At 43.3% G+C, this 13,865-nt stretch overlaps 1 protein-coding gene across 2 annotated transcripts in view; it reads right to left on the bottom strand.

The window, feature by feature from the left end:
- znf532 (zinc finger protein 532) overlaps nucleotides 1-13,032 on the bottom strand; it is a 176,946-nt gene extending 163,914 nt beyond the window's left edge. For both annotated transcript variants that reach the window (XM_070867873.1, XM_070867865.1), the window contains exon 1: nucleotides 12,871-13,032. The gene's annotated coding sequence lies outside the window, so the exon portion shown is untranslated. The remainder of the gene's footprint in view (nucleotides 1-12,870) is intronic.
- Between the last annotated feature and the right edge of the window lie 833 nt (nucleotides 13,033-13,865).

Genomic DNA, 13,865 nt, shown 5'->3' with positions numbered 1-13,865 from the left:
GTGATAGCATCCAATGACTTCTGGCAATACCGCTCTAATCATACATTTTTATTCTTATAATAACTTCATCATCATCTGTAAAAGGCACATCCAGATCATTGAGAGAACAAAAACACTGTAGATGGAATGAGCTGAAGCTCCCATTTGCAATATCTGTACTCCCAAACTTGATCAGCTCTCGGCATTTCTAACTAGTGGAATAATCGTTAAACAAATTACAGATTATACAGGAAGATATAACACTCATGTGATGTGCCCTGCATCCCTACCTTAGCTATGATGCTTTAGAAAAAACACTAAGCTGAGGTCAGGCACTATGCAGTTAGAGTCAATTTGAAAGAAGGTTGCCTTAGGCTGTGACACACATCTCTAGCAGAGGCCAATCAGGGCAATATTGGCAGTCCCACAGCCCACCTACAGATGTTGTACCGTAAGGGAAGAAAGGGGAAAGGGAATAGATGTTCCTTAAAAAGAAAGCTCTTGCTTCCAAAAATATTTAAACTCTGAACTGTCTAGCTACTAAATTTTAATATCCATTTAACATCTAACTACTTACAATTTCAAGCAAACATGATTTTTGTGATCATTTCCCATCGAAGGTTTGAAAATTAAATGACATTTTCCTTCCAGAAAAATTGTTAAATCATCATTAAGGGACTATAATGTCATAAAGGATCGGATCAGAGCTATATTAAAGCTGGTGAGAAACATAAATACTTTGCAATATCTCATTATTTATCATTTTCAGGCTGGTTCCTTAATCTGTTCAATTCTTGGTGTGAGGCACACTGGGCAATGACTGTGACATTTCCCCCTGTAGAATGGGAAAATCAAACAGGATTGGTCTACTTGTGCCATACCTCACTGACTCCTAGATGCAGAAGCTCGGGACCACCATGTCGATTAGGAACCGATAGAATAATCTCACAAAGATTCCTTGCAGCTAATAAGCAGCGGACAACCCAGCAGTCTGGTCTAGGCCCAAACCCAGATACCACCTAATCCCCTAAACTGCATTATTTCTGTTGACCATATACAAATGTGCAAACATTTTGCCAGTATTGATGTGGCAGTTATCAAACACGTTTTTAAAAGTATTTTTTAAAAAACACTGTGCATGTATTATTGTGCTTTAACAGAATTCCAAGTTTACTACTTAATATCACTGCAGGGTTTTTAAAAAAAATCTTTGGCCCCAAAATTGGTGGCCTTCGCGCCCACTGCCGCCAGTCTCCCCTCTGTACCAGTTTCCACTAGGGCTACAGCCAGCGGGAGGGGAGTACCGTTGGGAACCGCCCACTGACGACTGCCGGCAGCCAGGTAGTGCAAGTGTTCTCCCACCCGCCGAGCTGCCAGTTTGGTGCGGGCGGGATTAGGTGGCAGCAGGGGGAAGCACCGCTGCGTGGGGGCAGGTCTAACCCCGACGGTAAAAAGGTTCGTGAACCTTTTTAAAATTATTTATTTATTTATTTATTTTTTTTTAAACAGTGTGTCTTATCTGTATGGGCTCCCCTGAAGGTCTTCCGGTGTTTTGCTTTTTTGGGGATGATTTTCGTTTTCAGGTCTTCCACCCTCCCTGGGCCCAATTCCATCCTCGGCAGCACTTGGGCGGCAATCGCATTTGCTGCCGAGATTGAGAGCTCCCACCCGCTGCTGCCTAGATTGACAGCGTAAGCCGTTATTTGGCCACTGGGCGATATACTGCCACCTTTTTTAGAGGAACCTTCCCGGCAAAGTACCGCCTGGTCTCTCGGCGGCCCTTTGGGCAGCACTTGGCTGGGCCTTGACCAATTTCGGGCCCCTTGACTCTCTCAGCACAGGAGGCCATTCAGCTCATCATGCCTATGCTGGCTCTTTCAAAGAGCTATCCAATTAGTCCCACTTCCGCGCCCTTCCCCCATAGCCCTGTAAATGTTTCCTTTTCAAATTTTTATCCGCTTCCCTTTTGAAGGGAAGTCACTATTTCCAGTAAATGTTCTCTTCTGCCAGATTCGCACATGCTTGCTCCAATGCCCAATTAGCACATTTGTCATCTAATTCATAAACCTTCAGAGATAATAATGAAACATTCAATCTTGAATGACTTTTTCTCCCAGCACCTCTTGGTCAATGTTGATATTTGATATTAAGTTCAACAACATTTGTCTGTCATCATAAGATAAAGTGATATCCAGTCACTTGTGAAAAGCAACATTCCTTTTGTTTTTATCCTCTCCTTTGCATCACCACTTCTTGACTTTAACCCACTTTACAATCACAGCGGCGTGCCATTATCATACAGCCTCACTCAATAAGGAAGGATATGGGGTGGAGCAGTAAGCTGGACATGGATCAAATTGCTAAACATTAGAAAGGAGGTTGGGATAGGATTACAGACATGTTTAGGTTTAATCTTCAAACAGCAAATACATTACCCAAGATACAATTTTAAAATGAAAACTACGCAGTAGTGTGGACAATCGACAAAACTATTGTCACTTAATCCTTTCTACCCCATATAACAACATCTAAATTTCACCACTACAAGCTCCCACCAACAAATAATTTGCAGTCAGATAGGGAAATTCAGGGAATCTGTGTAATCATTTGGCTAGCTGTAACATGCACAGTCTTTCCGGTAACGTCAATTGCACAAGAAGATATTAAACTCTAAATACAGCAATTAGATTTCCCTTGCTGGTATTTATACGTATTGTATAATCAGTTTTTATTTGCTGCATGAAAATTGATAATTTCAGCAAAGGAAATTTAATATTCCTCTGCAGTTTAATTACTGGTTGAAAATCCACTGGGAGTGTGGCAGATTGGAGAACATACCCTGCTGTATGGATTATAGCAGAAGCAACACAAATTAAACAGGGTATCACCCCAATAATCTTCAGTTTACTCAAATAATTATTCTATCTTTCGTGGGGGAGGCTAAATCTTTTTACTACATGAACAGAACTATGTTGATTACTACGACATCATATTTTATTCATCAGTCACCTGTATTCCTTCTGGGTTTGAACTTGGTAGTTAATAGGAACTGTGAGTACCAAGATGTCTCCATCAGTCAAAAGAAATGAAAAAGTATTGCATCAACAGTTCAACCTTATACTCTTAATGCCTTTAAAGCCGAGGCTCAGCATCACTTAGTCACTAGGTCCTGATTTATCTCAACAACTTGCATAAAGCACCCTTAATGTAGAGAACACCCCAAGGTGCTTTAGAGAGAATAAGGGAACAGGCACTGGCACATAGAGGGCAAGATTCACAGGGGTGGCCAAAAGATTGGTCGAAAAGATGAGTTTTGAGAAAATTTTCAACGATGCAGAAAGAGAAAGACTAGCAATTATACAGCTCTTTTCACGACCTCCAGACGTTCAAAAGCACTTCACAGCAAATGAAGTACTTTCGAAGTGTAGTCGCTGTTGTAATATAGGAACAGAGGCAAGGGGAATTAGGGAGAGAATTCAGAAAATGGGACTGAGGCTCCAAAAGGCTGAACCACCAATGGTTGAGAAAATGAGGGTGGGGAAGGGGATCAATTGCAAAAAAGACTAGAGCCAGAGGGCAAAAAGATGCGGGAGTGGATATAATGCTGGAGGAAGTTGGAGAGATAAGGGTAGAATGGGCTCTGGAGGGATTTGAAGACAAGGATTTTAAATTTAATACATTGGAAGGCTGCGAACCAATGTAGTCAGTGTAGATGGGAGCACAGAATGCAGGCTGGGGAGGTGGGGGCTGCGGGGCTGCTGTATTGAACCAGTTGGAGCTTATGTCGGTGGACGATGGGAGGTTAATGAGGTCAAAGTTAAATCGAAAGTAATTGGTAGAATGTTTAGAGGGTACTTGAGGGGAAATATCGTCACAGAGGGTTGTGGGAGTCTGGAACTCACTGCCTGAAAGGGTGGTAGAGTCAGAAACCCTCACCACATTTAAAAAGTACTTGGATTTGCTCTTGAAGTGCCACAACCTGCACGGTTACGGACCTAGAGCTGGAAAGTGAGATTTGGCTGGATAACCTCTTGTCGGCCGGCATGGACACAATGGGCCGAAATGGCCTCCTTCCATGCTGTAAACTTCTATGATTCTAATGAGGAGAACATTAGAGAAGTTGTCTGGAGGTGACAAAAGGATGGATAAGGAATAAGGATCAACTTCTCTTCTACCAACAGTGGTGGTATCTAACTTTACCAGCTTTAGTACCTCATCAAGCTTTTTCCAATGAAGAAAATACTTGAAATATATTTATCCATATAAAACCTTTAAGCCTCAATTTTAACCTCAGGCATCCATTCAGAACGTGGCCTATGAGGTGGAGGGGGGAGGGGGTTAAAATCGCGGCAGCATCTGCTTCTCCAAGCCGCATTCGTGCTTTACACCATTTGAACAGGTGCGTTTTGGATAGCATTGGAGGCCTTCAGTCCTGACAGGAGAGGGTCTCATTAAGATGCAAAAGTCAGGGTCTGATGACATCAATCACTGGCATTATTTTAACCCTGGGCCGTGTGGCTCACTCACAGTACCAATTGTGTCCAGGGAAGCTGGCATGAAAAAAGTTCCAATGCCAGAAGTAAAATATAACATTTCTTTTGAAGGTTTTGTTGTGGGCCATGATGACCAGGAGTGCTTCTCCAGGCCCCACAAGGAATCTTTAGGTCTCCCCTGATCCCGGTTTCCCTTCCCCTTTTCGTGACGGTGATCGGCTTGGACTGGATCATGGTAATGAGCCCTGGGAGTTAAAATACTCGGTGCCTCAAGTCAGCAAGTTGGAGTGTGCCTACCTCTCGGCCCACTGCCTCCCATGCTCAATTCTTGTCCGAGTTCAAATCAAATAAAAATCGGCAGTCGACCAGGCAGGGAAATCAGTCGATAATAATTAGGTAGTACCTAGCTTGAGTTAGAAGTACCTCATGATTTTAAAAGACAAGAAAGGCTGAGGGAGGTAACAAGTTTTACAGTATGAAGAAAGAAGGAATTACAAGTATCAGAGTCTTTCAACAATACTGTTGAAATGTTGAGTACGCAGGGTTAAAGAACACAGCACAGTTACATTCAAATCCAGGAGATAAACTTAAATTTGTACTAGACTGATAGATTATCTCATCTATCAGTCAAAACAATCAGAATGTTTCTGCGCAGTGAAGTGCAAATACACATGTATACATTGACTAGCGTCTACTGAAAAGTGACTATCCTGAACTGAAGATATTCCATTTAGACGAAAAAATGACCCTGGACAGAAGTTTCATTCAACATGGTCTTAGCTGAGGGATTTAGGGAGGGAATTCCAGAAAGTAGGAAGTATGCTGTCGGAAGCACTGACTCCATTGGTGGAGCTAAGGAAGAGAGGGGATGCAGAAGATCCAAAGTCAAAGGAACAGAGAGTTTGGGAGGGAGAGTTATAGTACTGAAGGAGGTTACACAGATTGGAAGGGTCGAGGTCATTGAGGGATTTAAAGACAAAAACTTTGGGTTGGATTTTCGACTTTTAAGATTTTTGGGCGGTCCTGATCCCACCTGGAAAAAATTTGCATTTCAGTCAGTAAAATTGGGTAGCTGGGCCCCGAGTGTGGGCGGAGCGCTAAGGGATTCATTGCACATCTCTCTTAGGGTGCTAGGCCGGCTTGACATGCGAAAATCCCGAGCTAAAGAGTTGGCCTCAGAGCACTCGGAGGCCAGGGGAGAAAAAAAAAAACCTGAAAAAACCCCCCCCACCAAAAACATTCCCAAAAAATACCTCACACCACCACTACATGAATCGCAAAGAAAAAAACAATCACTCTTACCCAAGGTCGACATTTCTTACCTGTGCAGCCGCTAGAGGTCGGATCGCCTGCTTTCACAGGCGGTCCCAGCACCTCGCTCTACAGAGCGCTATGGGTCTGGCGGGAGGCAAAAATCGATCCGGTGTCGCAACCAGGGGCGTTGCACACCGGCTTGCCTCTTCCGGGCGGTAATGCTCCACACCCAGCCGAAGCCGGCCCCGAAAATCTCGGCGGGGCGCTGGTAGCTGGCCTCCTGCCCAAAAGAGCTCACCGCCGCCTCTCCGGAACAAAAACAAATACGGCCAGGAATGGAAAATCCAGTCCAACAATTTTTAATCTGAAGTATTTGGGGAATGAGACCCAATATATGCCAGCAAAGACAGGTTCCTGGAAGAGCAGGATATGATAGGAGATAGGCAGTGCAGTGTGGGTAAGCTGGAGTTTATGGAAGGTGGAGGATAGGAGGCTGGCATGAAAAGCATTGGAATAATCAAGTCTCGAGGTGAAAAAGATTCATATGAGGATTTCAGCAATGCATAGGCTGAGGCAGGGCAGAACCAGGCAGTGTTGCAGATTAGGCAGTTTTTGTGATAGAGAGGATACGAGGTCAAAAACCCAGTATAGGGTGAAAAGGAATATCAAGGTTATAAACAGTCTAGTTCGGCTTGAGACAGTGAGGCCAAAATTTATTGTCTCAGAGAGACCCATTACTGCCCATTTGCGGCAGCCATGCGGCGGAATCACGTGGCCTCCACTTTGTCATCAAATGGCTGCCCCGACCCAAATTCAGGTCAGGATTTTTCGGCCATGGCCCGATTCCGCCATGATGCTGATGACAACCGCAAGCGCATCATCAGAACGTTCTCCCTCACCTGCAAAAAAATCCGCCCGAAATTCAGCAAAATAGTGCCGCACGGTGTCCCCGACAGCTTTGTGTGTCGGTGCACCTTCTCCGCAGTGAGTGCAGCCCGGCAGCGCAGCGGCCCTTCAAGGGGAACGCCCACTGCTGCAGCCGCCATGTATTAATTTTTGCCGGCAAACTTCCCGGTCGGCCGGCAAAATAGTGCCCATGAGTTCGGCAATTGGACAAGTAGCTTGACAGTATAGAAGCAGTGGAGGTTAAAAGTGCTACATTAAAAATGCTCTATAAAATGCAAATTGTTGTTCTACATGTAAATTAGTTTCTGCGTGCACACTAAGTAGAGTCTTTGCATAACTAAGAGTGCCAGGCTGGACTTCATGGTCATGTAAAACTGGACACTAAAATTAAAGGAAAGCCTGAAGACCTGTTTGCTACATAAAAGTGAAAAGTAGGTTGTTCTGGCCTGTAGAACAGGGTGTTTGCACTTTTTCTTCGAGTGATACAAAGTTCTACTTCCGTGCCCTTTCTTCACTCTTCGAATTAGAGAAAGCAGCTGTTTCTACCAGTGCATTAAGGCTGGGCAGGGAGCCAAGCAAAGACAGAGGCAGTCTACCATATCCTGACAAGCCTGTTCTTCACATCCTACATGGTACTAAAACTAGTTCCATCGAAATACTGCAATTACCAGAAGGCAGAAATACCTACCCACATTTGGCTCTAGTACTTGGGTCCAAAATTGTTAAGATTTGCTACAAACTGAATCATTGGAATGAAACTTTACCTATCATTGCTGCAGGCATAATTGAAGTATTTCACAACTCAACTCTCTTCAATCATTCTCTTTTACATTGAACAAATGAGAGGTAGAGCCACGGAAATTCATCGCAGGGATACAACACAACATGCACAGCCTTCAGAGCGTCAGCCAATATTTCTATAGGTCAGACTCGTCAATTTGTCTCCTAAATTGTAGCAGTTTGCCAACTCTTTGAACTGTAAAGCTAACCAGAGCATGGCAAAATGAACAGATTTATCTAGTTTGTTTTGTTTCCACAGCTCTCAACTAGATTTTCTGAAGCTCTCTGTTTCATCTTCACAATAGTAGAAAGTTCTATGTTCAGCTGTGGAGTGCAATTGGATTTCCATCTTTGGTTCATCAGTAACAAGGTAAATTGGTAGAAACAAAACCTCTTGATCTAAGGTCCAAGTTATCCACCTAATTGACAGGAGAGAGAAAATCCACATCGTTGTTTGACAAAGTACAATCAGTAAGTAAGGCGTGCAGTCCACTGGACCTTCTAACAGGGCCAAAGGCCACAGAAACTGGGAGAATTTGTTGTCTCAATGGGAATACTGAAGTGGATATGGAGATACAGGCAGCTCCTTGAAAGGAAGAACAGCTTTCTGAAACGGCTAGAGGAAAGAGTGCAGAACTAGTTTTCTCAACCACTTCATAAACTTGAGATACCAGAGAGTCGACAGATTCTTCAGAGTGTTTTTTGCACTTTGATAGGACTAGCAAAGAAAAGGATTCAGAAAATTCTCAGTTATTATCCTGACAGGAACTACTTCCTCCATCGTTATACACAGCTTGGGTGGTTTAGTATTGATTTGAATTACTTCTCACTAAAAGCTTTGCAAGGGCTGGATTTTCGGCTTTGATGTTTTTGGGGCGATAATGGCGGCGGGGTTGGAAAGTTAGCGCCTCAGTAGGTAAGTTTGAGCAGCTAGACCCCAAGTCAGGGGGCACAGCGCTAAGGGAGGTATTACCTCTCTTAGGGCGTTAGGATGGGAAACTCCCAAGCTAAAGAGCCGAGCCAGGAGTCTGGGGGGAGGGAAACTAAAAAAACCATGAAAACATTCCCAAAACATTGCCCATGCCACCACAACACAAATCGCAAAAAAAAGAAGAAAAAACAATCACACTTACCTTAGAAGTCCATTACTTACCTCTCCACTATCAGGAGCATTGGACTGCCCTGATTTCCCAGACCGTCAGTGCGAGGTGCCCTTTGGGGCGGACGGGTCAGGCAAGAATCAAAACTGGCGCAGGTGTCACAACCAGGGGTGTTGCACACTGGGTACAGCTCTTCCTGGCAGTGCTGCTTCGCGCCGCCGTTAAACCGGACCCAAAAATCACTGCGGGGTGATGGAGGCTGACCGCCTGGCCAAAATACCTCACTGCCGCCATTGCCACTGCTCTGGGGCGAAAAACGGAGTGGGGAAGACCCAAAAATCCAGTCCTCGGACTATTAAGCTCTTTCATGTAAAGAGAATTACATAAACACAAGTCATCATTATCCTGCTCAACAATCAGGTTGTTTAGGCTAGGTGTAGTATTATAATCTCCCTCCTATTTTGGATAGCAAATCTGTCCTGTCTGGTAGAGCAAGAGATTGTTCAACATAAGAAGTCTGCGAAACAATGTTCCCTCCTCAGCAATCATCACAAAAATCAACAACAACAAAAAAGTCAATAAAGAAACTCACAGATCAGATTTTCAATCTTGGGTCTGATGAGGAGGACATCATGTATTTTGGAATTTTGAATAAAAATGTTGGACAGTCATTGTCTACCTTTACAAACCTCCTCAAAACCCATCGCTTCAACCTAGCCTTCGACTACTCCTCCTAATCTCGCCAATCCTGACTTGTAGAACATTATTATGCCTTGGGACTTAAAAAAAATATATATAAATGTACGTTGATAGTTGAGTCATAAAATACAAGTAACAATCCAATGACACAAACTCCTTGGCTGAAAATCGAAAACATTGCTTTTTGAGGTGACAATTAGCATTTAAATGCAGAATATTTACAGGTACACTGACAGTTCCCATTTTCAAAGAACAAACCCAGGAGATAATGAGGAGAAATCATCTCAAAGAAAGTGAAATCACCTCCTCGAGATGTGCCATTGAATACATGGATTGTTCTACACGTGATTATGTTCAGAAGGAACTACATCTATCGAGGGAAGGATACTTATGATTACCAGATGGTGTGCAGCAGTGGTTTCGGATGATGCACACTATGGCTTTCAATTCCCCCTTGTGGCGATACATCTGGCCTCTACTTAGCAGCTCTCTACAAGGACTTGGATGAGAATTTGCTTTTGTGTGCTGGAACTTGCAACCTACCAATCAGTGGCATGGCATGTTGGTGCTTACTTTCTAAATGTATGGGTTTAAAGTACATTGGCAGAGGCCAAGAATGTCTTTTTCTGTAAGGAGATATGAAGGATCATGGGAGAGAAATATTATTAAAACCAGACAATTTACTGCACTATTTACTAAGAAGACATTTTACTGAAATTCATATGAATTGGCCATTCCCTCATCAAAAAAACTGGCAGTTAAACGTTAACTGAAAACTAAAAAGGAATAAAATAGACCTTTGATGTAGATCGGATTGGAAAGCAGCCTCTGTTTAAAAAAGGGGGCAGACAAAAGGCAGGTAACTATAGGCCGGTTAGTTTAACATCTGTAGTGGGGAAAATGCTTGAAGCTATCATTAAGGAAAAAATAGCAGAACATCTAGATAGGAATAGTGCAATCAAGCAGATGCAACATGGATTCATGAAGGGGAAATCATGTTTAACTAATTTACTGGAATTCTTTGAGGATATAACGAGCATGGTGGATAGAGGTGTACCAATGGATGTGGTGTATTTAGATTTCCAAAAGGCATTCGATAAGGTGCCACACAAAAGGTTACTGCAGAAGATAAAGGTACGCAGAGTCAGAGGAAATGTATTAGCCTGAATCGAGAATTGGCTGGCTAACAGAAAGCAGAGAGTTGGGATAAATGGGTCCTTTTTGGGTTGGAAATCGGTCGTTAGTGGTGTGCCACAGGGATCGATACTGGGACCACAACTGTTTACAATATACATAGATGACCTGGAAGAGGGGACAGAGTGTAGTGTAACAAAATTTGCAGTTGACACAAAGATTAGTGGGAAAGCGGGTTGTGTAGAGGACACAGAGAGGCTGCAAAGAGATTTGGATAGGTTAAGCGAATGGGCTAAGGTTTGGCAGATGGAATACAATGTCAGAAAATGTGAGGTCATCCACCTTGGAAAAAAAAAAGTAAAAGGGATTATTATTTGAATGGGGAGAAATAACAACATGCTGCGGTGCAGAGGGACCTGGGGGTCCTTGTGCATGAATCCCAAAAAGTTAGTTTGCAGGTGCAGCAGGTAATCAGGAAGGCAAATGGAATGTTGGTCTTCATTGCGAGAGGGATGGAGTACAAAAGCAGGGAGGTCCAGCTGCAACTGTACAGGGTATTGGTGAGGCCGCACCTGGAGTACTGCGCGCAGTTTTGGTCACCTTACTTAAGGAAGGATATACTGGCTTTGGTGGGGGTACAGAGACGATTCACTAGGCTGATTCCGGAGATGAGGGGGTTACCTTATGAAGATAGATTGAGTAGACTGGGTCTTTACTCGTTGGAGTTCAGAAGGATGAGAGGTGATCTTATAGAAACATTTAAAATAATGAAAGGGATAGACAAGATAGAGGCAGAGAGGTTGTTTCCACTGGTCGGGGAGACTAGAACTAGGGGGCACAGCCTCAAAATACGGGGAGCCAATTTAAAACCGAGTTGAGAAGGAATTTCTTCTCTCAGAGGGTTGTGAATCTGTGGAATTCTCTGCCCAGGGAAGCAGTTGAGGCTAGCTCATTGAATGTATTCAAATCACAGATAGATAGATTTTTAACCAATAAGGGAATTAAGGGTTATGGGGAGCGGGTGGGTAAGTGGAGCCGAGTCCACGGCCAGATCAGCCATGATCTTGTTGTGTGGCGGAGCAGGCTCGAGGGGCTAGATGGCCTACTCCTGTTCCTAATTCTTATGTTCTTATGTTCTTATGTAGATCGGGAATTTGTCAGTGGTGTGTGGGACGGCTGCAAATTACAAAGGGACAGACACAATCAAAAGGAAGAAAAGAATCGTGAAGGATTGGAAGATGCGAGAAGTACACAGACAACAACACCAACTTGCATTTATATAGCACCTTTGTTGTAGTAAATCATCAAAAGCACTTAGACGGTCAGTAAGACTTTGAAAGAGTGGTGAGAATGTGGAACTCGCTACTGCAGGGACTGGTTGAAGCTAATAGTATAGTTGCATTTTAGGGGACGCAGGACAAGCACATGAGGGAGAAGGGAATAGAGGGTTATGCTGATAGATTTAGATGAAGACAGACAAGAGGAGGCTCGAGTGGAGCACAAATGGCAGCATGGACTGGTTGGGCCGAATGGCCTGTTTCTGTGCTGTATATCCTATGTCGAGTGTAACCTTTATGCAGAGGGAGAAAGACATTCTTCTTTAAATTCAAGAAAAAACAATGGGTGATTGCAAATGCATATATTCCACCCCCACTCCGCACACAGTACACAGTACACAATGACTAGCTCAGGAAATATATAAAACTTTAAGTAGTCAAGCAATACCTCTTCATCCTAATAACAATGAATTTACTCACAGGATTCAGAAATACAGTATTATGATTTGAGTAACATCGGCCTTACCATTTGAAAGCTGCACTAGCAGTCTCAGAACAAAAGTAACATGGACTGGCCAGTACCTATTAATTATCACCTTAAACTGTCCAGTAATATGATCTGATGAGCACTGGCACCCAGGAAAGGGCTGGCACGGCTATTGCATACTCCAAGCCTAACAGTTTCCTTCCACTGTCATAAAGTGTGACCCTTAACAAATAAATGACCTTTTCATGTCAGCAGACGTGTTTTTTCTTTCTGCAAATGAACGATGTGGGTTGATGTGAAAGATCTATTCGCTTTCTTAATCTGAACACGGGAAGTGCTGGGCACAGTTTTGCATCTCAAGGAGGGGTGGACACATTTTTGCACCTGTGGCCCCCTGGACGCCATGTTGTAAATCTCACCCAGCAGAAGGAAGAGAAGGGTGGCATGACAGCAGAAACCAGATGCTTCCCCACAACTCAGCAAACACCAGGAGCAGTGTCATCCTAGGTTGTTCTCAGGGATTCAGAGCAGAGCATTGGCAGAGATCTGAGAGGCTGCCTGCTGGCCCTGTCAGTAGCAGAAAAGGAGACTCACCGTCTTTACTGTCCACAGCAAGGTATTTTAGGGCAGCCAGTCACACATAGCAACGAGCCACTGAGGTGCGAGACCTAACAATAGGGACAACTTTAAAAGATGTCAGTTTTATATCCAGTTAAACAGTGAAAATTAAGAACCTGTTCAGCTTTACATTAGAAGCTTACCGTGTAATCAGTCTTGCCCATATTATGATCCAAATTATCAGTGCACTCTGAAAAGGAAATTCAGCACTCAAACAGTTAAGATACACATCTTTTTTAAAAACACAGTGAAACGAGCTGCAGAAATAAGCTGCAAAGGATTGTGGGCAGTCACTGCAGAGTGTGTGCATGTCATCATGGCTGACAGCATCACAGGACCCCATTTAGGTATCCTCACTGACGGCCAGCGAGAGAAATTAATTCTTGTCATGTGACTTGTACTTGAGCCAATTATACTCCTGATTGTAGTCTAAGAGTAAAATAATAAATACAGCCCTGACTTCCAAATGTGCCTGCACTGTGTGCTCCAAACTACTGCCCTGTGAATTGCAGAAGCAGTCTTTTAACTATAGTTGTAATACACTCCCAGTCTCTCCTGGGACTCCTCCAGTGGTCTCAGTTTAACCCTGTAGCAGATTACGTCACAGTCACGTGGATTGACACTCACTCATTTTGGTTTAAAAATCTAATCTGTTTTATTTCATCGCGCCCTAAAAAAAATAACCACGAGTCCACTTGTTTAAATAGCATTACAATCTGTTTCAGTCTTTTTAGTAGCATATCTCAGTCTTCTTAATAGCATACCAGTCCATTTCCCATGATGTTGTACAAGCAGAGTCATGATCAAATGCAATCTACTGGTTTGACATGAGAAAACTGAATTGAATGGGAAATGTAGACATGGCAATTACAATGGGAAAGGCTGACACAAACAACAATTTGCATTTATATAGTGCTTTTAATGTAATAAAACATCACAAGGAGTTTCACAGGGACATAATCAGACAAGAATTGACATGAAGTCAAAGGAGGAGACATTAGGACAGGTGACTAAAAGCTTGATAAAAGAGGTCGGTTTTAAGGTAGGATGACTGTCAATGTTCCCTTTAAGCTGTCTGGAGCTACTGTGCAGGCCATTTGCCGGCTTTACAATCGGCAAAACCGTGTATGTACAGGAA

This window comes from Pristiophorus japonicus, chromosome 2 (assembly GCF_044704955.1).
Source record: "Pristiophorus japonicus isolate sPriJap1 chromosome 2, sPriJap1.hap1, whole genome shotgun sequence".
Lineage (NCBI taxonomy): Eukaryota > Metazoa > Chordata > Chondrichthyes > Pristiophoridae > Pristiophorus > Pristiophorus japonicus.
This window is presented reverse-complemented; position numbering and strand designations above follow the sequence as displayed.